The following is a 23,602-nucleotide window of genomic DNA, read 5'->3' as shown; positions in this document are numbered from 1 at the left end:
GGCAGAAAGCAAAAAAGAACTAAAAAGCCTCTTGATCAAAGTGAAAGAGCAAAGTGAAAAAGCTGGCTCAACATTAAAAAAACTAAGATCATGGCATCTGGTCCCATCACTCCATGGCAAATAGACAGAGAAACAATGAAAACAGTGACAGACTTTATTTTCTTGGGCTTCAAAATCACTGCAGATGGTGACTGAAGCCATGAAATTAAAAGACATTTGCTCCTTGAAAGAAATGCTATAACCAACCTAGACAGCATATTAGAAAGCAGAGACATTACTTTGCCAACAAAGGTCAGGCTAGTCAAAACTATGGTTTTTCCAGTAGTCATGTATGGATGTGAGAGTTGGACTATAAAGAAAGCTGAGCACCAAAGAATTGATGCTTCTGAACTGTGATGTCAGACAAAACTCTTGAGAGTCCCTTGGACTGCAAGCAGATCCAACCAATCCATCCTAAAGGAAATCAGTCCTGAATGTTCATTAGAAGGACTGATGCTAAAGCTGAAACTGCAATACTTTGGCCACCTGATGTGAAAAACTGACTCATTTGAAAAGACCCTGATACTGGGAAAGACTGAAGGTGGGAGGAGAAGGGGATGACAGAGGATGAGATGGTTGGATGGCATTACCGACTCAATGGACATGAGTTTCAGCAAGCTCCGGGAGTTGGTGATGGACAGGGAAGCCTGGCGTGCTGCAGTCCATGAAGTCACAAAGAGTTAGACATGACTGAGCAACTGAACTGAACTGTACCTTTCATGTTATTCTAATTTTGCTTTTACTGTTTTAGAACTCATGAGTTAACCAGCGGGGCTCCCACAAGGTCACTATGATCCTGTATTACAACTGATGTCACCCTTGTCCATGAGACTCAACGCTAGCAGTTGTAATAACACTGACAGCCATTCTCAGCCAGCAGAGAATACAGTCTACATTCACCAGGCTCTACAGTAAACCAAATGCCATGTTTCTTTCCTAAGTGGATATTTGTTCTTAAAAAAAAAAAAAAAAAAAATCAGGTAATTTTGTTGTTTGGATGCTTCTGCCATTTAGTCTTCCATGTAAGCTATCTTCTGTCATGCCCTCAGCTGCCTTTCAACTTGGAAGCCTCATCTTCTAACTGTCTGGAGTTGAGTGCTGGAGGGGACAAAGGGCACAGTGGCAGGCAGCCAGGGAAGGAGAGCCACAGCATCTTGACAGTTGGGCAGAGATGACCAAAGTAAAAACCCGTCAAAGGGACAACAGTGACTGATGGGTCCCAAGAAAACGTTAGTACAAACCTAGTCACATGCAATGTGCCACAGCCTCCAGGAAAGTATCACCGCAAACCAGCTATGCAATTAAAACATAGCTCTGGAGACAAAGGAGATTAAATGCCCTTGATCCAGCCCATCCTCTCTTCTTGGTGGTTACCAGTTCTTCCCTTCCTGCCAACAGCCACATGTTTCTGTAAGTTGAGCTATCTCTGAAAAATAATCATAAAACCCCAATTTAAAAAAAGACTGAAGATTTATTAAAAATCAACCTCCTCTCATTTGTCTTTTATTCAGAAGAGGCTTCAGTTTGCAAACCTCACATTTTTTTTTTAACAGTGCAAGACAAAAGTCAAATCCACCAAAAGCTTTTCACTTCAGCAAACACAGGAGATACTTTATTCCTCCAAGTGGTAGGAGAACACAAGAAGCCAGGCATCTGTGCAAAAACTTTCCATATCCCCTCAAGTACCATAACTCCATCTACATCTCCATCTTCTGGTCCTGACTGAACCTTCAATTATCCCCAGAATGGATGAAATCTTAAATCCACATCAGCTTTTAACATCTGCTGAGTCTTAACTATACAGAGACGAAATCATTGTATGTCACCTGCCGACAGGATTACAATTTAAATTAGACTCAAAAGTATATGGACTTAGAAGCCACATTTTCCCTAGTCAATACAGACATCAGTCCAACGACAGAAAGAGGCAATACGCATGTTACGTGCTCCACACAACAAAATTTCCTCAACATCCATTTAAACAATGGATTCTTGGGAGGGCGGTTCAGGGGTTTAGCATGGGTGGCTGATTCATGTCGATGCATGGCAAAAACCACCACAATATTGTAAAGTAACTATCCTTCAATTAAAGTAAATTAATTTTAAGAAAAGTTCTCAGCCACAGAAAATGTATCTTATGCTCTAAAGGAAACTTATGGACATAATCAACATCGGTTTCTCACCCATAACACCTATCTAACCAACATTTAATTTGTATTTTGGGCCCAGGAATTTAAATTCATCTCCAGAATCATTCTATTTAGAAAAACATCAATGTATTACAAAACATAAAACCTACCACCTAATAACATAGTCCTTTTTCTAAAATTTTTCATTTTAAAAATTTTAAATCAAAAGATGAGCTGTAAAAAGAAGTGTTAAGTCAAGTATGGTCTGAGAGGCTCTATGGGGACTTGTCAGAAGTGAACATTATCAGGCTCCAGCCCAGACTCCCTGAACCAGGAGCCCTGGAGGTAAGACACGGGTATTTTAACAAAATCCTCCAGGTAATTCTATGGCCACCTGATGCAAAGAGCTGACTCACTGGAAAAGACCCTAATGCTGGGAAAGATTGAGGGCAGGAGGAGAAGGGGACGACAGAGGATGAGATGGTTGGATGGCATCACCGACTCAATGGACATGAGTTTGGGTAAATTCCGAGAGTTGGTGATGGACAGGGAGGCCTGGCATGCTGCAGTTCATGGGGTCACAGAGTCGCACCCGACTGAGTGACTGAACTGAACTGAACTATACCAGGTGATTCTTATGCACTGGTCCAAGTAATAATATTAAGAACTGCAATCATACCAGAATGGGGGGCATCACCAAGCAACAGTGATAATATGAAATAGACTTTTTAAAAATCCAAGATTTGCAGAGGACAAAAAATTTAAAAACTATAATCAGCATGAACCCAATATTCATATTCCCTTGTCACTTACTTCTCAGTAAATGAAGGCAGTGCAACTCATATATGGATGTAGTCAACTGCTTGTAAGTTCATGTCTATTCATGCTATGGTTCAGAAATATTTGAACTACACACATCTGATTTAGGATTCCAGAAGGATCCACCCCCACCCCCACCCCCAGATGGAGGCTTATTTCTAGGTCTTTAGAATCAAATTAGAATATCCCTTCAGATACCTATTTGTGCAGACTTTAATTTCAAGTATATTTAAATGTCTTCGCATCTTGCTTTGGCTCATCACATCAAGCCAGGCCGCTTACGCTGTGTGATCACAATAATGAATAAACATGGGTGCTTATAAAGGATGCGGGCACCACAAAACTGATCAATTGTTAATTCTCTAAAGTGACTATACGTGCTTTCTTTTGCAGTCACTTCATTAAGCTGTGCTTTTGGTGGGGAAAAAAAAAATGCCCAAGTCCTCTGTCTACTGTCTCTGTAAAGTAAAACTACGGTAATCACTCAGAGCCAGCTTAAGGCTTACCTTGGTCTTGATCATTTCCTTGTACTGTCTCAACCCACTACCACCCCCCACCTCCAGCAAGGAACGAAACTGGCATGGCATTTTAAAAAACATGGGCTGCATGGTTACTAACTGCCAGAGGACTGGAGGCAGCACCATTATTTGCAGCCAAAATAACCACAGTGTGTATTTACTGCCCTCTGGTTATTCTGATTACAGATCAATTTCTCAATGAGCATCTGACCCACATCTCAATCAAACTCCTCCACGTGGCAGGGCGAGGACTTTCACAGCTTCTCTCTGGAATCAGCGTGTTTGTTACTCAGTTCTTAGCTGCCCCCACCCCCCATCCCTGTGCCCTACGCAGGAGTAGTCCAGTCAATCTTTCCTCAATTGGAAGAATGGATACTCTAGTGAGAGCATTGGCTCTACTGTCCTGCCTGGGTTCAAATCATGGCTCTTTCACAAGCTACCTGTGTGGCTTCCTGCCAACATGCCTTACTTTTCTCATGCACAGGATGGGGACGATGACTATGGCTATCTTGGAGGGCTTGGTGTGTGTGTATGGTGGGGGGTGGGGAGGCGGGTATGGGAATTGAATGAGACAGTGCATCAAAATTCTCAGTGCAGTAAAAGGATACATTCTCTATGGAAAATAGGACAGAAAGTCTTCAAAAAATTTAAAACAGAATTACTATATGACCTAGGCATTCCACTTCCGAGTATTTACCTGAAAGAAATGAAAGCAAAGATTCCAACGGATATGTGTACATAACACCTTTATTCGCAATAACCAAAAGGTGGACACTACCTGAGCGTCCATGGAGGATGAAAGGGTAAACAAAACATGGTGTATACACACAGGAGAATAGTATCCAAACTTAAAAAGTCGGGAAATTCTGACACACACTACAACACGGATGAGCCTTGAAGACATCATGCTAAGTGAACCGAGCCAGTCGCAAAAGGATAAATATTGTAGGACCCTAGAGCAGCTCTATTTGTAAAGATACAAAACAGAATGGTAACTGCCAGGGGCTGGAGGGAGGGGAAATGCAGAGATGTTGTTTACTGAGTAGAGTTTCAGTTTTCCAACATGAACAGAGTTCTGAGGATGGATGGTGGTGATGACTGCTCAACAATGTGAACGGACTTACAAATTTTAAAGCATACAGTTCAATGGTATTAAGTAGGTAAACTTCTATTATTTGTATTTTAACACAATTTTTGTAAATGCTTGGTGCACTAGCCAGCAATATCCTTATTCAACAAATGATAGTCATTGTTGCTACTATCATTTTTTAAAAGGTCAACAAAATATTTCAAACATCCCTTAATGTAAATATGGCAAATACCAGCGGAAACTAGTGAAAGAGACATTTACTATCAAATGTTCAACTCCATGTAAATGTCTCCTTGCACACCCCCTGCACATCACTCTTATCCCTATGTGCCCTTATTGGGGATGTTTAAATATTAACCTGTTAGTTTCCCAAACTTCCTTAGCTGAGCATCAGCCCCTAGGGTTTGAGGTGGTAGGAATTCAGTACACATGGAGAATGAGAGGTACCAGGGGACAGACTCAGTCATCCTCCAGCTTGGTTAATGGAGCTCTACACTCCTGAGCTGACCCGACAGTCTGCAAAGAGCAGGACAGAACACAAAGAAGATAGGAGTTTTATCCTGGGAGGACTGAGCTCATGGTAACCAATTTTATGGCTCTTTTGATTTGAGTCTGTGGATGTGTCCATGAGAGAGAGAAAAGGAATTAATCCAGGAATACAGATGAAGAAAGCTGTGGGTCTCTGATGTGAAGCCTGGTTGCATAATCAGTTCTGAAAGCAGAGAAAAGGTAACAGATGTTTACATTACAATCTGGCTGCTTCTGGAAGAGCTGCCAAATGATTTAAATAGTAACGAAGACGGCAAGATCACTGGGCCCCAGTGACTTGTTGCCCCCACTGATACATTCAGAGAATTCACCCCAATAATATTTTCTTCAGATGGCCTCAGTTAAACACCTCAATGGATATATATATTTTTTGGCTTTCAAGGTACTTTCAATCTCAAACTAGACATCAGAAAAAAAAAGGTAGAACTCAAGGACTTAATATAACATTAATATGATGAAACTTGCTGCCTTTGGCAAAGAGGAAAGCATTTTAAAATGAATTTTTAAATAGAATAAGATACAGCCATGAAAAAGAATGGCATACATACAAAATCAGCTCTTTTCACTGATTCATCATCCTTCTAAGAATGGCTGCAAAGCACAGATTGTGTGTAAAACAGGCACAGTGCACAGGAGGTCTCCCCTATTGGGGAAATTCTGCCCGACCACATGGCTATCAGCCTCCTTTCCCAGCAGTGGATTCACCAAGGGCCCTCCAGGAGACCTTTGCCAAGTAAACAAACCAGCACATAGTTTATATGAGGGATGACCCCATTTATCTAAAGTGATTTGGTCTAAATGTCTGTATGTGGAGAAAAGCAGAAGGAGGGAATTGGAAATACATTTACTGCAATATGAAAAGGAACTATTTCAATGGCAGAATTGGGTTCCTTTTTCTTTCCATTTTATACCCTTCTACAGTACGTAAATTTTCTACCCCAAACGTGTATTATCTTTATAAATGTATTAGAGAGAAACAGAGAGAGAACTGTACAAAACGGAAGCCTAGAGTGATTAAAAGAATCCTGGGTTTGCATTTAGAGATCTAGGTTCCCTGCCAGAAACAGGGAGCTGGGGACACTGGATAAGCCACTTCAAGACGCTGGGCCCAGAAAATTGTACTTCAGCAGGGTTTCTCAACCTCAGCACTCTTGACATGTCAGGCTAGAGTGTTCTCTGCTGTAGAGGCCATGTTGTGCATTATAGGATGTTGAGCAGTATCCGTAGCCTCTACTTACTAGAGACCCACATAACCCACCCCAGGTGGAACCCCAAAGGTGACTCCAGACATAGCCAAATGTCCCTGAGGGGCAAAGCTGCCCCCCAGCTGAGAACCTCTGCCCTAGATGATTTCAGGTTCTTGCTGGAAACCTTCCTTGATTATCTCAGGAGCTGTGTCTACAGTCTGAGGTTTTAGCTGATGGACAAGGAAGTACCTTTGTTACAACAAGGACATGCCAATATTTTAATGATTCCTTAAAGCACAGGATAATGTGAAATTGCATAAAGGAATAAAACCATAAATTTTCAGAGAAAACTTTAGGATACACAACACAGATGTAAACCTAAGAGAATTCAAGCAGACATAATTAATGGTCGTCAAAAAACTAATCATAAAAGCAATGCTAGTTTTTGACAGTTCCACTTTTAGTTAAGACAACTGAAATGCCGCAGAAATGTTTGACTGGTATCTAGTTTGGAATGAACTTACAGTACTAACAAGGCCAACATAGACTATTTTTTCTGCAATGCATATTTTTATTCTAAAAGAATCCCACTGTTCTCTCTTTATAAGAAATATAAACATATCTTCCTATCTTTCTAAAAGGGATTATGCTACTCTTCTGTACTAACAATACTACGAACAATCTCTTAAAATAAAACTAATTAGCCACATCTTTCCTATCTAAATACACCATATTCCTCTTATTTGGCATTGTATTAACAAGAATCCCCTAATATCTGATGCTACTGTATTTCTGAATGAAAATTATTTATGCTCATGCTAATAACTTGCTACTGTTTGATCCTGACATCTTCTGAATTAAAAAGAATGCCAAAGAAAGAGTCAATGTGGTTTTACATGAATGACCTTTGAAAATCAGTAGTTCATCCATACAGAGAAAGGGATTTATTAACCCTATACCTGGTACACACTAAGTGTTCAACAAAGGTAAGATGCCATTATCAATATTCATGATCATACTTAAAAAAGAGTATTATTCCAAATTATTGGTTTGGCTGCACAGCAACTAGAAAGCACAAAGTATGAAGGAAGAGATTATCACACAATAAATAAATGTCCTGAGTTCTTAGACCTGAAGTGATGCCTCAGCATCGTTTTATCATCCCTGTCTTTCCCTGTGCTCAGGTCCAAATTGAGTCACCTCAGCCACTCCTCCTCCACCATCACCTCTCAGTTAAATGTCTCTTTTACAATTACAATACTAAGCTACCAGGAAGTGACCCAAGCTAACTGCTGCATATAGTTATCAAATCTCTGAGTCGGGTTCAACGAACATAATGTTCTAACTAAGACTCAATAATGGAAGAAGTGGATGTGGTCCTCCTTCCACAGAGAGAGCCAAAATGTGGGTCCTAGCACATTACTAAAGCCATTCCCTGCAGCTTTTCACCAGAAAGCACAGTGGGCTAGGAGTAAGGATTCGGGGGTTCTAAGCCCACAGGGGATCCAAGTCACAACATCTCCTACTTCTGATCTTCTGGAAAAAGGAACTCTGAGATACTTTTCAGATTCAAACTTCTGCTTGCCTTTGACTCTCCCCTTAAACCACACTGCACAGTTAAATTTATGTTAAATACAAAACCCAAGAACCCTCTTAACTGACTTTATGGAGGAAAGTAGATTTAACTTAAATGGCTACTGCAAAACAGAAAGAGTTACTTTAATTTTTTTCAATAGATATTAAAAACATGGGAAGCCAAAGTTAATTTTACGCTGTGAGCAGCGGGTTGCCAGAGTTCACAAAATGAGTTGGCTATTATTGTAAAACCAAACTCCACACACCCATTCAAGCCTATATAAGTAAGGGCTGCCTAGGAAGGATCTGAGCTTTTTCTAATAGTGTTTTCAAAACAAATAATTATGAAGTCATTAAGGTAGCCAAAATTGTTTCACCAACCCCTTCGTAGACATCTTTTTCTATTGCCTGTCCCCCTACCCTCAATCCCGAATCTGTTTGACAAATTAGAATGAAGAACACTATTTGATCTCCCAGTCATTTATGACTGACTTTGAGATTTATAGGTACACTGGTAACCCTAGCAGATTCATACCCAACACCTGATGAAAAGTACACATGTATGCAAACAAGTGAGTCCATCACCTAGATGTTCCACCTATTTCAAAGAAAAAAAAAAATCAAAAGGTTAGTCCATTTACTATGATGTCTCTCCATCAGTAAAGAAACAGAGCCAAATGCAGGGTGAAAATTTTCCAAAGAAGAAAGCAAAAGGGGGAAAATGTACTTATGCAAATTCTAAAGAGATCTATAAAACTGCAATCTGAGAATTTTATTATTAAGCTAAGCTTCTTAGTGTAGAAATCCCCAAAACTCTCCAACTGGGCAGCTAATTGAGAGTTAGGAAGAACCAAAGGACTTCCCTCTTTCTCTGATTCATCACAGGCAATATAGAAACCCTTGCTGAATACGATAATGTGACTTTTGTCAATGCATGTTCAAATCAGATAGAGGATTGGCTGGTGATGATGTCATACCCAAGGGTTAATCTCCATTGACTGCAGTTTTAATACCATATACATACCATATACACCAACACACCATTTACATAACAGTATTATATTAAGTGTACCAACAAATGAACTGTGCAGATAATAAAAGCAGCTATTAGAGAAAGGCTATGTGCCACTGAAAAGTAGGTAAGGGGACAAAGAATCTGTGTCTGTGTGTGACTAAATGGAACTAGGTCATCAAACAAAACACATCTCTAAAAGGAGTCAAAAAATGAATATTGAAATTTAAGTGACTCAGAAAATTCTAGAACCAGATATATGGAAAAGTTCCCTCAAATGAAAAACTATTCAGTAATCAAGTTGAGATATTTGTGTGCAAGTTTGTGGGAGAAGAAAAAACAAATTAGCCATTCAAAAATAAGTGAACTGGCAGCCACTGCTTATCTGGTAAGAGCAATTTTCTTATCTTTTAACAGGGAAAACTGGCCACGTCAAATCATGACTTACAACCTTATAATACATTTCAAAGTGTCAAAGGGGAGTTAAGATGGTACAGAAGGAAGAGAACAAAGTCATCCAAAGCTGAAAAATGAAAAGAACTGAGGAAGAAAATCTTGAAATCCATTTTTTTGGACATGAGAATATTGATCAAGAAATGCCTACACAGATAAAGAAAGCTTTTTGCACAAATGAGCAATGTCCACTCACACGGTCAGTTTGGGAGAACATAAGTCATCATTAGTCGTAATGATTCTGAAAACTGCTCTCACGCCGCCTTATTAAGATCTGTATTTCCAATCCAAAGGCAGTGCTGGGCTTACACACTGATTCACAACCTCAAACAGCAGAAATGCTCCTCATTGTAAAACCCACAGTGAGCTGTTGAATTCTGCAAGTCACACATCTGTCCTCAAATGACTGAGTGCAAAACACAGATTATATGAGGAAATGGATGTTCTTAAATTATTTTAGCCTTTTTCTGTTTGCTTTGAAACCCGGGTCCTGCCTGAACAGGACTCAGACACACAAACTCATTGTCCCTCAGCAAGTGGCCTGGAAGGAGGGCAAGTCTGACCAGGAAACTGAACCATCATTGGAGACCAATTTGGGCATATGGGTCTGCAGGTATGGGCTTCAGGTTGTTGAATCCCCAGACCACGGATATTACAGAATCAGACCACGGCTTTGAACGTCTCTGTTCCCACGCTCCAGGGTCACTTGTCACATCACATCAAGCTTGCCCGTCTCGGAGGGACAGCGGTTGAAAGTTAAAGAGGAACCGAGTACACGGATACAGACACTTCCTCAAGGGGGTCCTAAAATCCTGTGTGGGGGATGGGCACAGGGGTAGGTTTCAGCGAGTAACCATGAACTCGTGTATGCACATCTGGCTGAGGAGTTGCTTCATAGCTTAGCTAAGGTTCTCACGGGGGTCTGTGGAGCTCTCAAACGTTAAGTGACGCTGATTCAAGAGAAAAACACACCAGTAGCACCGTGTCTGGCCTGGGTTGTCTCCCTAGGTGCGGGTTATCAGGCTTTCCACATCGTCCCCGAGGAAGAGAACATGGCTTAAGGCTAAAGATGCCCTCCCTTCCAGGGGCTGACTGACAGAGCAAAGGAAGCAACAGCGGACGAAACCGAAAAAGACGGGAAGAAATCTAAGCACGCCGGCTTGGTGGACAAATGCTAGATACCTCATGTGGGAAGGGACGGTACTTCTAGACCCGCTCCACTTCTCCCCTTGCGTGGGAAGCTTCGCGCTCACAGCTGCAAGTTGCACCCCGGATCACGCAACGTCCTCCCAGCAAGAGCCGGGCAAGCAGGAAATCAGCTGTAGGCTAACCAGCTCTCTCCTTCAGGCTCCTATAAAGATACCGGCTTACACTTTTTCAAAACAAGGACTCGCGACCAGTTCGCCCTCTGCCTCTACATATCAATCCATCAAGTGACCTCTCAGACATTCACGGAGCACCCTCGGGATCTCTGAGTGACAGACACAAACCCTGAAGTTGGAAGCGTGCCACACACACCCCGCTTCTTAGCGAGGTTTCCAACTTCGGGGTGCACGGCAGTCTCCACCACAGGAGGTCACTCCCGCAGTCCAGAGCGCAAGGATGAGCGGGAGGAGGCAAGTCGGTATCGCCTGAGAGGCAGATGCTGCCCAGGAGACAGATCGTGAGCAAAGGGTCCCAAGTCACCCCAACCCCATCTTCCTGCCTCCTCCTTGCCCTTTCAACCTTCCTCACTCAGCTAAAGCCGGCAGCCAAGTCTGAAACTGCGCTTGCAGAGCGACACACCGATTTCCCTCCGCACCCAAGCCAGAGGACGCTCACCGTGCCGCCTCCCCGCAGACATCCCCACAGAGGTCCATCACCTCAGCAGGCTCGCTCTGAAAGGAAACTCCCAAGTCTCTCTGAAGACAAGTCCGAAACTGCATCTGGAGAACAAACGTCTGCGGAAGCAGCAGCTGCGACTCCACTCCTGGGGTCTGGCAACAGCCTCGGTGCGCCCCGTCCAGGGCGGCGCGCAGCCAGCAGTGCAGCAGAGCCAGGCTAGCAAGCCCACGGGGAGGGCAGGGCCACCGCGGGTCACGGTGATTGGTCAGGCTGGTTGGCTGCCCCCGCCCCCGCCCCGCCTGGTGGTCCACGTGGGTCTGCCCTCTACCCGGCCTGCAGCCTCGCTCTGTCCGGGTGCTCCCAGAATCGGACTCCGCGCGCCTCTCCCTAGCGCCTCGCTGTGGCCATCACTCAGCAGGTGCTAGGGAAAGGTCTTCCTTCTGAAGAGCTGAGCGCCTCGTGGAGCCCTGCATCAGAGAGGAATTTAGGACTCAGCTCCCAGCTGAAACAATCCCCTCACATGGTTTCTCCATCGGAGGACCCAAGGCAGCTTGCAAACAGTTTTCCTTAACTGCCCTGAGCATAGCACATGCCTAATTAATCCACCTTCTTTTGTAACTTGCTTGCAAGGAAAAGGAGGGAAATCTGCACAGTGATCACCTGAACACTTTAAAAATCATGAAAGTACCGCTAAGGCTTCTTTGCCTGGAACCCCTCACCAAATCCTCTTCCTTCTCCCATCCCCAAGTAACAGTCATAATCCGTGACTTAATACTTACATAGTATTCATTTTACAGAGAATACCTCATCTGATCTTCATTTTATACACCAGAAAACAGAGACATTACATAACTTACTGAAGATCACACAGTTAATCAGTGGTCCCTGTGTAATCTGAACCTTGGAAGTCTGGTTGCAGAATCCATGTTCTTTGATATTCAAAGTGCAATCCCGGAGATGCATCCCCTGAGAACTTGTTAAGAACAAAGACTTTCAGACCCCACCCTGAAACAGCATCTTCATTTTAACAAGATCCCCAGGTGACTGGTATCTGCATAAAGTTTGAGGAGCACTGTTGTATATCACTGCGCTGTTCACTGTCATTGGTTTCCTTATCATCCTCTGGTCCTTTCACCCTGCAGTGATCATTATGCATCATTTTGCCCCAGATGTACACCAGGTTATATTTGCCCTTCTCTGAGCTGCTGCTTGTGCCACTACAAGCTTCCTGCCTCTGCTCCCCATTCCTTTGTTCTACGAGACACCCATCATGCCATATTATTTTATGTATCATTTAACCTTTTCAACCCTTTGTCCTTTTACTCTCGAAGTTAGGGGCTCTGTAAGCCAAGATTATTACCAAGTTGTCACCAGTCTAAAAGCAAATTCAAGTATCAGAGACAGGAACTTGATCTCTGAGGAGTTCCTCAGCACTGAGATTCTATGAAGGCCAAGGGCAGATCCAAGGAAAACCTGAAACTACATGCCAAGAGATGCCAGAGTGCTCCTGATGGCATTCATTCAGTCAGCCAGTCAATGAAACTGATGGCATACTCTGGGTCTGGTGCTGGTATATACAAACATAACAGAAGTAAATGAAACAGTAAAAATTTCTGCCCTCATACAGCTTACCTTCTAGTGAGGGGAGACAGCAATAAATGCCATACGTAAGTGAAGTACAGAGTATGGTGTGCAACAGAGAGAAATGAAGTGCAGAAAGGGAAGTGAGCACAGAGAGGTCATGATTTAAAATGTAAGAATCAGGCTAGTTTTCACTGAGACAGTAATATGGGGACAAAGACTTAGAAGAGCTGAGGGTGAAAGTCATTTTGAAGAACTCCACAGCCATTCAATCACAAAATACTGATCTGATCGACTGAGCACTAAGCTAACCAGGTGTGCTAAGCACGGTTCTGGCATGGGTCTGTGTGTTTATTTAAGCCCTCCTGTATTTCATATGTCCAAGTTTCCCTGAACTGAAATTTTCTCATCCTGGTAGAAAAAACATGTAAGCAATTTTATGTGGCTCAACCCACTATCATATTTTTCCATCCTGGATGCTCAGGATTGTTAGGGGTTTCATACACTAATGTCTTAACCCACAGTACCTTGCAAGTACCCAGGTACCCAGGACCTTACTTGGAGAAAGTTCTTTACAAAAGTAATCAAATTAAAATGAAATGATTAGATAATACAATATGACTAGTGTCCTTATAAAATGGGGAAATTTGGAGACAAATACAAAGAGAAAGCACCAGGTGAAGGTGAACAGAGAGATGGGATGATGATTTTACAAGGCAAGCAAGCCAAAGATTGCGGACAAACCTCCAGCAGAAGAGAGAAGCGTGGAACAGATTATTTTGCTTTGAGCCCTCTGAGGGAACCGACTTGACCAACTTCTTGATCTCAAATGACTACCTTCAGAACTGTGAGATAATAAATTTGTGTTGTTTAGGCTACACAATGTAGTACTTTGTTACAGCAGTACTAACAAAAGTATGTTTCTAAGGTACGATGATAAAGTTTAAGTGACTCATAAATTTCTAATGACCGATGATGCCTTTTGTGTAATATAGCAAGAAGCCAAAATGATCTGAGGTGAGATTTACCAACCAAATCACCACAAGAAAAGACAAATTATGTTTTAAAAAAAGCCAAAGGTGTCCCAATTATTCAACCATTTCTCATCTATTTATCAAATGCCTAGTATATGTCAGGCTGTGAGATACAGTAACAGATAAGAGAGATGTGGTCCCTGCTCTCAGGTGACATCATTATGGAGAGAGTCAAATAGTAAACAAATCAACAAACATATAAACAAGCTAATTTCAGACCAGAATGCTTAAAAGAAAAGACAGGAAGGGTAGAGGAATAAAGGGATGAGGGGGTGGGTTTAATTTCCAATGGCTGCCCAGGGAAGGGTCCTATGAGGGGAAGACACTTGAGACAAAGACTTCCATAACAGAAGACCATCGAAGCAAAGATCTGGCAAAAACAGTTCCAGGCGGAGATAACAATTGCTCATCTCTTTTTGAATTTTATTTATTTTTATTTTTGGCTGCAATGGATCTTCATTACTGGGCTTGGGCTTTCTCTAGTTGCAGCAAGCAGGGCTACTCTCTGGTTGCAGTGCACGGGCTTCTCATTGCATTCATTTCTCTCGTTGTGGAGCACAGGCTCTAGAGCACTGGCTCGGTAGTTGTGACACAGGCTTAGTTGCTCTGGGGCATGTGGGATCTTTCTGGAAAAGAATCAAACCCATGTCCCCTGCACTGGCAGGCAGACTCTTAACCTGTGACCACCAGGGAAGTCCACAACTCCTCTTGTAAGGAAATATCCTTGCCATCCATTTCTTAACACCCTTCCTTTCTCTCTTTGCTACCCATGCTGCATCCTTTGAGGTTGTACAAAATCAATGTCTTTCTCTTAAAAATGGGGCCAAGGTGTTTATTTTCTTCTGTAAAAACCTGGAGAGGTCATGCCAACAGGGTTTTAGATGCTCACACACTCTCACAAAACATCCCAGGATGTGGTGACATCACATGACTAGGATGCTGTGTTTATCTTCCTCATTTGTATAACATCCAGAATACAACTGGGGAAGGTCCCAGTGCTTAATCAATACGCTGATGAGTGACTGTGCCTTCAAAATAACATTCCGACTCTCCAAGGCCTATTTATAAAATCCTCTGATTATCAAGGGAAGCTTCAGTTTTCAGGCTTTGTAATGCTCATGTGCTTTGAAGGCAATTTTTACTTAGGAGACTAATAAGAGTAACAGCTAATATTAATCAGAGGCCTGTGTGTGGCTCACTCTGCTAAGCGCATCTCATGGATTATTATCCCCACCACCCTACAAGGGAAATTCTATGACATCCTCTTCACAAATGAGAAAACTGGCGCTCAAAAAAATGAAGTAGTAGGCCCAGGGCTGAAACCACTATTAAATGGCAGACTTAGAGCTCAAGCTGGTCTCTTTCCCTAGAAGGCTTGCACTAGGGTGGGTGAGCAGAAAGCAAAAAGCATTTGTCTATTCTCTTGCTTTTGTCTTTAAGATTTTCATAGCACTGTTTTCTAACTTTTTTTTTTTTTTACACGCCAGCCCTCGAGCTTTCAAGTTCACTTTTCTAACCAGATATTTGCTTTGCTTTCCCTTGCTTCAAACCGGGAACTGCAAGAACTTTGATAAATGAAACGACAGATACACTTTTTGTTTTCAGCCTGTCTGTTTTTCAGCATCCTCTGAGGAAATGGGAGTCAAGCTTCTTAGACATCAGTCTACTTTGACAGACATCCGTATCACACACGCTGACAGATCCTGTGCACAAAGGGAGTCCCTCCCCTCACTCAACTCACAGGGAACATCGTGCCCCCTGCCAGACCCAATGCTGTGTGTGATGCTAGCTCTGAGTCTCTTTGCACAGATACTAACAGATCCTCTTGCCTGAGAGTGAAGACCTAAAAATGGCTTCAGCTGGTCTTTGTGAATCGCCTTCCATTCCCAGTCCTGGTCAGTGAGAAAGCCTGGGGAACTTGCAGAGGTGAAGAGATGAGATGTATGCCTCCCTGCATCCTCAATTCCCCTGCCACACTAAGGAAATGGGCAGCCGTTCTGGCAGTTACATGACTTCCTGCCTGGGATGGCGCGGTCAGGCTTGCTCTGAACTGCTGGAACTCAGACAAGGTGTCTGGTCTTCACTTTGGAAGGCTCAGGTGGGTCTCCCTATCTTTCCCTTTGCTGAGCACAACTGCTTCAATAATTTATGCCCTGGAAAAGCACAGCACTTCGGAGCAAATCAGCATAAGAAGGATTTATAAAACCACAGTGGGAAGGCATTTTCAGAGATCGCACAAGAGCTGGTGCATGGAGCACTATGAGCTCATTCCAAGTAGGACCAGCCTCAGGGAGAATCACCAGAGAAATAAGGCTCCTTCTGGGACCCTTTCTTCTTGTCCCTTTCATCCAGCATCTCCCAGTAGGGTCATACTCCTCCTTAGTGACGTAGAAGACTGCTGCTGTCATTCCTTAATTCATTCTTTAATTGATTCTTTTATTAATTCATATAAAGCTGCGTTTGTCAAAGATGTATTTGTATCTCCATGTTCACATCAGCATTATGCACAACAGGGAGAAGCAACCCAAGTAAGTGTCCATGAATGAATAAACAAAACGTAGCACAGATATACCATGTAATGTCACTCAGCCTTTAAAGGGAAGGAAATCGCTACACGTGCTACAAGATGAACCTTGAGGACATTATGCTCAGTGACATAAAGTGAAATTGAAGTTGCTTAGTCATGTCCGACTCTTCGCGACCCCATGGACTGCAGCCTACCAGGCTCCTCTGTCCATGGGATTTTCCAGGCAAGAGTACTGGAGTAGGGTGCCATAAACCACTAACAAAAAGACAAGAGCTGTATCATGTCTTGTACATGAGGTACCTAGAGCAGCCAAATTTATAGAAACAGAAAGTAGGATGGGGTGGAGAGGTGGTGGGGAGAACAGAGAGTTAGTGTTTAATGGGTACAGAGTTTCAGCTCTGCAAGAAGAGAAGTGTGTGGGGACAGATGGTGGAGATGGCTGTGCACCAGTGCGAAGGGAGTTAATGTCACCCAACTATGCCCTTAAAAATGGTGGTGAATAAATTTCACTTTATGTGTATTTAACCACAATTTAAAACATTTTTCAAATCTAATTTGAAAATTTTCCTAAATCAACCAAAAATGGAAACAATGAAAAGCTTAAAATGTGATATGTGATGCTATTTAAGATATGTGATTCTATTTAAGTTCTGTTGTATCACAACTTAACAGACTTAGACTAAACACACCTTCACATAACAACAAAAAAAATTATTTTCATCTTTGCATGTGTGCTAGACATTGTACCAGACGCTCAAGATGCTGTTTAAAAGACACCCATGGGACTAATCTGCTGGTCCCGCTATGAAGACTCCATGCTCCCAATGCAAGGGGCCCAGGACAGATCCCTGGTTGGGGAACTCTATCCCCACATGCTGCCAGCTAAGAGTTGCCATGTCACAAATAGAGATCCTGCATGACACAACTAAATAAATGCTATGCAGCCAAATAAATATATATATATTTTTTAAAAAAGGTGGTGGCTCAGGGTTAAAGAGTCTGCCTGTAAAGCAGGAGACCCGGGTTCAATCCCTGGGTGAGGAAGATCCCCTGGAGAAGGCAATGGCAACCCACTTCAGTATTCTTGCCTGGAAAATCCCATGGACAGAGAAGCCTAGTAGGCTACAGTCCACGGGGGTCCCAAAGAGTCAGACACGACTGAGCGACTTCACTTTCGCTTTTCTTTAAAAAAAAAAAAAAAAAAAAAAAGGACATTCATAATCCCTGGCTTCAAAAACCTTAACAAAAGAATACCACGCTGACCTGATGGAGTCTGTTATTCAGTTTATACTTTCTTTCCCCAACAAATACTTACTAAGTTTCTACTACATGATAGGCTCTCTGCTACCTGCTCAGATACATCAGTGAACAAAATAGACACAGACTCAGTTCTCACAGAGCTGCCAGTCTAGCAGAAGAGAAACATAACAAACAAGAAATTATTGTTCCTCCAACTTCCCTGCTCCATCAGAATTCACTGACTCTCAGCTAGACTCACTAACAAGTGTCTTTATGAAGTCTGCTAATGATATCGAGGTATAAAGCTTATGTCATCCCTTCCATATTTGTAACATATATAGGCAATAACATTAGAAACAATATAGTAATCCAGTTTTCTTCTAAAATGTGGCTTCCATTCCAAAGATGGTGTACACAATAATTTTAGCTAAAATATGGAAGATTTCTTTTAGTATCTGGTAATTTATTTTAATGTATATTATGAAAATGGATAAATGATAGTATCAAATCTGTGATTTTCATGAAAATTGTTATTTATAATGAAGTTAAATTAAAAGGTGATTCCAGTTGAAGAAAAGATTATAATAACAGTAATTTAGGCATTTGGTAAAAATCAAGAAGGTGAGACCCAACAAAACCAGGACGAGAGGTGACGTTTATAAAAATAGGAGTGATTCTATTGGCAGAAATGCTTGATCAATGATAGGCTGATGAGAATGGTATTATCAGGAAACACAGGTTTTATAGTCATTGGAAAAGATCCTGATGCCTGGGAAGATTGAAGGCAAGAGGAGAAGGGGACAATAGAGGACAAAATGGTTGGATGACATCATCGACTCAAAGGACATGAGTTTGACCAAGTTCCAGGAGATGGTGAAGGGCAGGGAAGCCTGGCATGCTGCAGTCCATGGTTTTGCAAAGAGCTGGACACAACTGAGAGACAGATCAACAATGAAGTCACCTTTATGTTCCACCACGAGTTCATGTTCTCCCTTTCTAACTCTGAAACTCTTAGAGGCAGCCATCCCACAATACACCGAGCAATGACATGTTCTAAGAATCTCTTCCTTCCCCATTTACCAACTCAGCTTCTTCTGAAAAGACTAAATCTAGAGGAGGATGGTGGTGAAGAATGAAAGGTGGTCAAGTATCTCTGGTGCTTAGGTTGGAAGCATGCTGAGTTTGTATCATGCAAATTGTTACTGTAGCAAACTCACAGTGGAAACAATGATTACATTTCCAGTCCTTATCTGTCCCTTTTACTCTCCTTGAGCTCTAGTGCAAAGTCTGGGGCAAGGCAGGAAAGTAAGTATTGGGTTTTATTCCAACTTTCTTTGTATCTGCCCTATTTTAATACAGGCAACAAAAACCACATGCCAGTTGACTTTAATTTTGGACGAGATTTTGCCTCTACCTTAAAAGAATGTTATTTAGTAAAATGTCATGAATGTTAAAGCAGGATTTAAAGGGCTTCACTTGGACATCTGACATTTGACTCTTGATCAGGGACTTACCCACCAGGGAAGCCTAATCTATCAGACCTCAAATCCCATGGATTTCCCAAGAAAGTAAAGGACTGGACATTTGCCTGCCTGCCAAACAACCCCTTCAGAGAAACCATACTAGCCAGAACCCTTAATTGTAAGTGACAGAAATTCAACACAAACTGACAATAAGCTGAAAGGGGGAACTACCTCTTTACATAACTAAGACACTGCAGAAGCGTTACTGGATACTAGCACTCAAGGAAGGGCACAGTGATAACCAATCCCCCTGCCAGTGCAGGAGACACAGGAGACAGGGGTTCAATCTCTGGGCCAGGAAGATTCCCTGCAGGAGGACATGGCTACCTACTCCAGTGTTCTTGCCTATAAAATTCACAGACAGAGGACATGGAGGGCTACAGTCCATGTGGTCACAACAGATGGAACAGGACTGAGCACACACATGCTCACAGAGTGCATGCATTTGTTCCTATGTCTTCCCCATTTCTTCACTTTGTTCTTTGTTTGTTTTTGCATGAATTGACATCATTTTTTCCAACCAAAAGGAGGCTTCTTTCCAAAGGCAGGGACAAAGTCCTTCAACAGTTCTCACCATATTTTTCCAGCCAAATGACTCCAAACGCAACAAGAATTCTTTTTCGGCTTCTAATTAAAGAAATCTTGTCCCACTCGTTTCATAAGCTCATCTATATGCCCGGTTTGGGCAGAGAAGATAGCACTCCCACCTTAATCATATTATAAATTCCTCCAATAGAGGATAATATAAACTAACGTCCAAACAGGAATCTGCCCTATCCAATGCCTTGGTGGACTGACCCATATAACAACAGTTAATTGTTATAGATTAGTCTGGACTCCTAAACCAAGAACTAGCCATCCATCTGACTTGTGTGGCTTGGCTAGAAAAGGAGCATGGGCCTACAGGCTGTTTCCCTGAAATTTGAAAATGGAAGCCCAACAGACTGAGCCTTTAGCTGGGGCAGTTGAACTAAATGATGTGACAGACAATTATAGGCAACGTGCAGTTGAAGTTATAAAGAAGCCAGCCTACAGCAACTGGAGATCAGGGAGAAACACTGACTCTGAGACCACATCACCTCAGAAAGGATGTTCAGGGAGCTGCATTTCTCAGTTTACTGTGAATGCCAGTGCCTGAAAATTTTGTGGTATGAAATAAGAACTGGCTAACACACTGAGTGCTTTTACTCACTCGATCTCATTTCCTCATTATAGCAACTCCATTAGAAAGTCTCTATTCTCTCCATTGTAAAGATGAAAACCTGAAGTTCATAGAAACTATTGGATTTTTTTAAATGTGATTTGTCAATCTAGAAAGAGTCTGAGTGGAGAATGTTTACCCCTGCTCCAAGCTGCTTCAGAACCTTGAGCAGCAGGGAAAGAGTTGGCCTGGAGACCTGGATTTGGCGGTCATCTACTTGGACTCCAAGTGATACTCATGAAAGCCACAGAAGGGGACTTCCCCAGGGGTCCAGTGGTAAAGAATCCACCTGCCAATGCGAGGACATGGCTTTGATCCCTGGTCCAGGAAGATCCCACATGCCATGAGGCAACTAAGCCCGAGTGTCACAATGATTGAGTCTGTACTCTAGAGCCTGGGAGCTACAACTACTGAGCCCATGTGCCCTAGGATCCATGCTCCACAATGAGAAGCCGCTGCAATGACAAGCCTATGCACCGCAACTAAGACCCAGCACAGCCAAAATGATAATTACAATTTCATAAAAGCCATGGAAGGGATTGAGGCCACCAAGTGAAGGCTCACAGGTAGAGAGTAAGTCATCAGCTCACCTTGTGGGTACTCCTTGTGCTCAACATTCTGCATGTTCTATACTTTATCAGAAAAAGAGAAACTGAGGCAGATTTAGGGGAGATAGCAGTGATCTTGCTTTTAGGCACCATAAGATGAAAGGGACTTCAAATAGTTTGTTTTTAAGGATTTGGTCATTTTTCTGCCATGCTTAAGTGGCTTCATCCTCACATTTTGTCCAGTCTGAAAAATTCAAGACAATCTCGCTTTTACACATGAATTTCTAAAGAAACCTTGCAAATTAGCACAGGCCTAAAGGGCCAGAATGGCAGAGAATGACGCAGAATATCAAGGACTGGGTGTCAGGTTGCATATGGAGGCATCCAAGGCCATTCTTCCACCCTATCTTGATAAACAAGGTTGCACACCAAGTTGATTTTGCCCCTGGTAAATTTGGGCTATTCTAGCATTTTAATAAGTTTTTTTTAAGAGACACAAAATAAATTATGATTCGTCATGTCAGCGCTTTATTTTGTAAGGTTGTTAGCACACTGTGACATAAATTTTGAGGAATAAATAAATGTGCTGAGATGATTTTTAAAATATTCCCTTTGCTTCCTTTTACTCTATGACTCTCCATCCTCACCCATAACAAATTCAAGCAGCTAGACAATATGCTTACAACCCTAGGGGAAAACATACCAAAGCAAAACTTGGAGAACAAAGAGACAAAACCATAGCTTATGAGTTTCAAAACATGCCACTGAAACCCATGCCAGACATAATAGCTTTGAAAGGGTTTCTGAGCCTCCAAAGCCAGGGTTTTGAATATCAAAAAGCCACAGCATACTCTGAACAATAGACTGGGGAAAAAATAGCCTTCCCTCTGGTTTTCAGATAAGGTACAGATTCCATAGGCTGGATGGAAGAGAAGATAGTTTAAAAAGAAAGTCAGATGAGGGTGAGTGTTACCGAGAGAGACCACTGTGGACAGCTGCCCCTGAGTTGTGTGAGGTTGACCAGACGTCTGACCTAGAACAGAAATTCACGGGGCTCCTCACTCTTGTTGCTGTTGTCATTTTGGCTGGAAAATTCTTTGTTGTGGGGGCTACTCCACTGCAGGATGTTGAGCAGGAATCTTGGCCTCCACCTACTAGATGCAGGTAGTACCTCCAAGTTTTGACTGCCAAAAATAAGTCCAGACATTGCCAAAACTCTACTAGGGAAGAGGAGAGAAATCGCTCCTGGTTGAGAACCAATGAAAGAGGGAAAGAGACAGAGATTCCACATACACACACATACATATCTTTCTAATTAAAAAAGCCATTTGTTCTTTATACAGAAAATTGTAAGAATACAAAAAATCACCAATCCCTAAAATTATCTATACTCTATGCACTCAGAAATCATTATTGTTCATGTTCTGTCTACACACAATGTTTCATACATGTATATGTATATTCACATACCCCAAAGGTAAGGCCATATTACCATATGTTTTGGAATTGGCACTTTTTTTAACATGGATTTTCTTAGAGGTATAGCATCCTTAATATGCTCATAATATAATCTAATTAGCCACCCCCTATTTCTGGACATTTAGATCACCCCTATTTCACCATCACTGGTAACGCTCTGATGGACATCTTCATATATTCCTTTGTTTTCTTAGGATAAATTCCTAAGGAATGTTCTGGACAGGGAAAATGATATTGGAGGGCCACATCTATAATACGTTCTTCTGCACTGGTTCAAGTCATAATTTGCTGATGTCAAATACACCTTATTCCACTGGTGCTGTTACCTTTCTACAGTGCTTTCCACTTTGCCAAGTATGCAAGGCAGCTTCCAACTGTTCCTTTTTACTGACATGAAAACTAATATTCATGGAAGCTAAATGACTTGCCCAAGGCAATACTGAGCAACACTGTATCACCTGAGCCCTGGGATTTTATTACTGCTCACAGTGGCAACACATATACAGCCAAAACTGAAATAATCCAGAGAAGATCAGTATGTCCCGCATTCCTGGATGAAGTGCAATTTTGTGAGCACGAGGACGTTAGGATAATTCTTGATCATGAGTTCTGTCTCTGAGTACAGTGGATTCCAGAGGTCCCAAAACATAGTCAAGGCCATGAGACTGCGGATGACTGAATCTACCACTTTCCACGCAAAATCTCACAACCAATCTCATCTCACAGTGTCGACTTAGAGGGATAATATTTAAAGATGCTAATTCCAACATCTGCTTCCTTTTTATCCCTGAAGCCAAATTATGCTGGTACAGTCTGTTTTTACTTTCTGTTATACTCTAACACAGATTTATGACCGATTAATTTCTTATCGAGGAAAAACAACCCCATCATAAGTATCTGAGATAATGACATCTAAGTATTTTATATTGCTATAACTCGAAACAGTTAGAATACAGAGTGCATCCAATGTTCATTACTTCTTAATGCTTGCATTCTTTTTCATGTTTTGATTCACAAAAAAAATGAAAATGCTACCTACTGCTTAGCCATTTTTTAGGTCTAATGAGATTAAACAAATTCTGAGGGGGAAAAGAGTACAGCTTAATAATGTTTTAAGTGGTTTGTAGAAACATTCCTTCTACCATGGGCACAATTTTAAACCAAAGCCAACTTCTGCAGTGCCACTGAAGGCTAATGAATGCCTTAATAATATGCAGAGGAAAAAAGGCGATGAGCTGATTAGATAACAGAAATATCTGAGACCTCTGAAATACA

The 23,602-nt window shown here is 42.0% G+C and overlaps 1 protein-coding gene across 2 annotated transcripts in view; it reads right to left on the bottom strand.

Moving 5' to 3' along the window:
* The window catches only part of TAFA4 (TAFA chemokine like family member 4), a 208,235-nt gene that overhangs the window by 163,298 nt on the left and 21,335 nt on the right, over window positions 1-23,602 (bottom strand). The window contains exon 1 of one of the 2 annotated variants that reach the window (XM_024983037.2): window positions 11,193-11,400. The gene's annotated coding sequence lies outside the window, so the exon portion shown is untranslated. 2 annotated transcript variants of the gene reach the window in all.

This window comes from Bos taurus, chromosome 22, assembly GCF_002263795.3.
Source record: "Bos taurus isolate L1 Dominette 01449 registration number 42190680 breed Hereford chromosome 22, ARS-UCD2.0, whole genome shotgun sequence".
NCBI classification, from domain to species: Eukaryota; Metazoa; Chordata; class Mammalia; order Artiodactyla; family Bovidae; genus Bos; species Bos taurus.
Note: the sequence above shows the minus strand (reverse complement) of the source record. Positions and strands in the feature narration are given on the sequence as shown.